The sequence below is a fragment of the Octopus bimaculoides genome, chromosome 19 (genome assembly GCF_046866305.1).
Source record: "Octopus bimaculoides isolate indiv1 chromosome 19, ASM4686630v1, whole genome shotgun sequence".
NCBI classification, from domain to species: domain Eukaryota; kingdom Metazoa; phylum Mollusca; class Cephalopoda; order Octopoda; family Octopodidae; genus Octopus; species Octopus bimaculoides.
In genome coordinates, this window is record NC_142946.1 from 34,365,626 (window position 1) to 34,370,625 (window position 5,000).

A 5,000-nucleotide genomic window follows, 5' to 3' on the forward strand; every position below is an offset into this window, starting at 1 on the left:
AACTCAGGAATTAAAGCCGGACGAAATGCCGCTCAGCATTTTATCTGGTGCGATAACAATTCTACCAACTCGCCGCTTTATGTATGTTTATATGTCATTTTGTACACGTAGACTCCTAGGGAATTTTCGAACGCGGTGGTAAATCTTTAGAATGTTCTATTCAGTTGAATCGCCCTCAGTATTTTACCAGTGTTTGCCGACATAGTGTTTGATGGTTAATATACAAGGAAATGATCAACATTATGATCTTACTAGCTAGTATGCCGCAACTATTAGAGCTTCGGGTCCGGTTCTCCATTATGTCTGCCTTTTACGTTATCATTCTTCGTCATTTTTGTAAACAGGAATTTGAAATGCAGTATACATTCCGTTGCCTTTTAGTAGCAATTTGCATTTTGTTGCCTTATAATTTAGTGAAACTTTATCCTGTTTGAAGTCATCGTTATTTTTACTTTCGAAAAATCCATATTAGCTGCATGTTAAGCGGATCACTTAGATATAATATATAAAATTTACATAGTAACAGGCAAAACTGAATAAATTACTATTTCAGAAAGGCATCATCTCTTAAAATGACGTGCCTATAAAAAAAATAAGCAAATATGTTCCACTGAGCTACAGAATATATCAATAGATTTTAGCAAAATTTTATGCAGTAGAGAGATGTTAGCACTTTACCATTATATATAATATCTTCATGGCGAAGAGAATGTACGTATATTCCACAGAATTTTGTGGTATTAAGAAATAAGTTTATGCACGATTTATTAAGCCATACTGACATAACGTGTTCACGTGATAAGTAGCAGAAAATATAGAATGAAAATGATATACAACTAAAGATTTTAAAAATATGTAAGTTATGGTTTCAGATTTAGTAATTTAGTGACAAAGGGATCAGTCAGTCATATCGACTCCTGTATTTGACTATTACATCACTGACATCAGTGGGATGAAAGGCAAAGTCGTTTTCGCGGGATTTGAATTCAAAAAGAAAACTGAGGGAACAATGCAACATGGAATTTTTCAGACACTCTAAAGATTGAGTTAACGCGCAATCTTTAAAAAATATAAATAATGTAAACAATATTTAATTCTGTTTGTGGATATGTGTATGTTTATGTGCATGCATGTGCGGATGGTCATCAGTCCTACGTGAGGAAATAACAGTTTTGTATACCTTAACCAAAACTATGAGTCATATACCTCCAAATATAGCTGCCACTAGTTGAAACAATTACAAAATAATCGTCAAACATGTTTTTACTTTCAAAACATTGTAACAAAACTTCTCTTTATGCCAGTCATATATTGATATACGTACGCACGCATACGCAATCACAAACACAACGTACATACGCGATAACACACGTAACCCACAAACACTTCCACTCACACGCACATACACTCTCTCCCTCACATACACATACACACATATACACACAAAAAGCCTTGACCACAGCGCATACACATACACACACACCTGAAAAGCTACAACTCAAACAACATATAGTCCTCAATGAGTTAACTAAGCAAAATGTTTATACATAAATGTATGTGTGTGCGTATGTGCGTATGTACGTGTACGTTCAGCTATAAATCCAAATATTTTAGCTATAACCAGAAAGCTTTGACATAAACAAGCATATGAAAACCAGATGATGCCGCGCGCACACATACAAAACAATTACAATCAAAGAGGTATATTTAAAAAAACTTTTACTTCAAAGAAATAGGGACCACTGACCAAAAGAAGATTTCTTTTATTTGAGTCACACTGACCATAATAAAATTACACATATTTTATTCATAAGTCGTCAGCCATATTTCAACAATGAAATCCAGATGTTCATACACATACACGCTCACACACACGTACGCGCAAAATCGCACAATTAAATACACTCACAAGAATTATAATTAGAATGACTTGTTCTCATTGAAATAAATCCAAACACTTTCCGAGAACCACATTAAAATCATTCACCCACGAAATATAAGTTACAATAGATGTGCCCTTAATTAGTTTCACAGTTAAATTCTCTCAAAAACATATATCATTAAATCTTAATGTTGACGAAAGCAACAACAATTAAAACATAATACCTCTCTTGCCTTCACCAAAAAAAAAAAAAAAAAATGATATCATTGCAAACTTGACCAAACAAGTATAACAAATCAAACTTAGCAAAAACCACCATTAACAGGCTTGACAGATTAATCTAGAATGAAAAAGCAACTTAAAAACCAAACCTTTCATTAAAAGTAACTAATATGGGGCATAAAAGCAACAACTGACCAGTATACGCAAACTGCAAACCACTGAAGTAACATAAGTATCCATACCAACGAATATAATTATACCGCTAGTAGTTTATTTATATGTTGGCAATGAGTTGGAATAATTCTCGCCTGAAGATTGCAGTGGTGTGAAAATTGGGTAACAAAAAGCAAATTCAGTTTCAATAATACACAAACATATATATTGGCGCAATACTACTACTACTACTACTACTACTACTACTACTACTACTACTACTACTACTAATAATAATAATAATAATAATAATAATAATAATGAACAGCCCCGCGCTGAATAACAACATGGATGTGCTACACTGCCCCCCCCCCCCATTAAAAAACAAATCTAATCTAATAACATCGATGGAATTAGATAAAGGAACCTGCGGAAGACTTGAAGGAAGCAGTCTTTTAACGAAAAAAAAAATTTACTGCCATACATAGCACAGTTTCTGCTATGCACGATGTTTAAGTGAAGCATGTGCGAAACACACACGCGAAATCAACACCGGAAAGTTTACAAATTATAAAATAGAAATGGAACAAAACAGTAAGTACATAATTTGAGTAATTACGCATATACTCGAATGTCTACATAATCATATACACATTTTGATGCCCGTAGGACTACTCATACATCTCAGCGTTTATACAACTACGTGAAATTTACAAGACACACATTCACGCATATGAAAACACGTGTCACAAACGAAGTAAAAACAAACACAAATCTTTTTTTAATTTTTCGAACTAACAAGGACAGAGTGAACAATTCATAAGTTTAAAAACACCACAAAAATCTATGCTCGGAGATAAATCTATCAAAAAAAAAAAAAAAGAAATACAGACGAATACAGATCTGTTAGCCTTAAGAAGCTACGTTACGAGCAATGTTTACATGCTGAGAACTCGGTGACGGTGTTGACTGAAAAAATTAACCCTCAACAGACAAACCCGTTCCCTAATGTCAACGTCGAAACTCGTTGATAACAAAGCAAAATACAAATGATCATCGACCGGTTTACAAAGGGCCACGTACTCGAATGATGAACCAGATTCGATAGGAAATGTCAGCTACTGGTTCAAATCTTCCCGAAACACAGGGGCTGGAAGTACTCCACAACCGGAATATTCCAATATATGGCCACCCATGCTCGTCATCAAATAACCCCCCCCCCAAAAAAAAGAATGAAAAATGGTCTAGGGAAAATAATAAAGAAGTTCTTATGGCCTTCTTTCTACCATGCCATATATTTCCCCACAAATAAATCTAATTCTGTACAAACCTACTTAAACTGGAGACAGAAACACCTTGAAGTAAGACCCTACATAGACGTAGAGATTGACGAAATTAAACAAACAGTAAGGGATAAAAGGAGCGAAGATGCAGCTAAAGAAGATACTACAGAGAGAATAATTATAGACCATCCCAGGATTGAAGAAAATGCAATAATGATTGAAAGAGTTAATGTAACTTATAGGCAAAGTGAAATACTCTCTGAATCAACCATAATCACTAAGGCAGATGAAAATCAGATAGATGAAGAAAGTCACACAGAAATTGACCCAACAAAACTCCATGATCTAAAAAATCAAATCATGATTGAATGGCTGACAATTAAAGAAACCAGTATGAATAAACGCGATACTCTCCCAAAAATTCGCAATTCTAACCAAAACTTGAAAATAATTGGTAAAATCCGCCTTGCACTTAAGGATATAATTTCAGCTAATGATGTTAATATTACAGATCTCAACCATCTGTACTATGCATCCGTGAAAATCTCAACGATTCTATGTGGTGAAAAGATTAGAAAACAACAACATTCCCACTTAAAGCCTTCTTGGAATAAGCGTATTCAACACCAAATTAAACTACTTAGGTCTGACATAGAATGGTTAAAAAACCTAATTTTGACAAGACTATCAAACCTACAAAAACCCGAAAATTAAAGAGAAAATATATGAATACCACATTTGATATTGATACCATCATAGACAGCATCAAGCAAAAGGTATGTACTAAAGCTGCCCACATAGCAAGATATGAAAAGCACGTTAGATTCTTCAAGGACAACATGTTCAAAAATAATCCCAAAAATTTTTAAAGGAAGATTTGGAAAACACCAGTTACAGTAAAGTCTGTCCCATCAAAAGAAGAAGTGCAGGAATTTTGGAATAAAATTTGGGCATAAGAAAAAAAACACAATGAAAAGGCCCCTCGGATTGATAGAATATCTACAGACATAGACTCCTTAGAAGAGCAAAAGTGGGAGGGTGTCAAGATAGAAGATGAGATCTGCTCTCAGGAGGTGAAGCAAATGGAAGTCCCCAGGAAAGGATAAAATTCCTAAATTCTGGTTGAATGCCTTCCCAGAGAGCCATGAACTGTTAACAAAACTTTACAAAAATGTTTTGCAACATCCTAGTATGATTCCCTCTTGGCTAGTTAATGGTATAACGCTCCTACTTCCAAAAAAATGAAGAAACAAATGAACCCAAAAATTATAGACCCATAACCTGCTTAACAAAAATGTATAAATCGCTAACATCTGTCCTGACTGAATATACCTATAGTTCTTTAATAGAAAGTGACATATTCCCTAATGAGCAAAAAGGATGTAAACATGGATCCTATTGTAGTAAAGATCAGCTACTCATCAATAAGATGACCTTGGAAGGTTGTCACAAACGACATA

At 34.4% G+C, this 5,000-nt stretch overlaps 1 protein-coding gene across 1 annotated transcript in view; it reads right to left on the reverse strand.

Annotated features, from left to right (window-relative positions):
- The window catches only part of LOC106883189 (zinc finger protein ZIC 5), a 352,921-nt gene that overhangs the window by 328 nt on the left and 347,593 nt on the right, over nt 1–5,000 (reverse strand). The window lies entirely within an intron of this gene.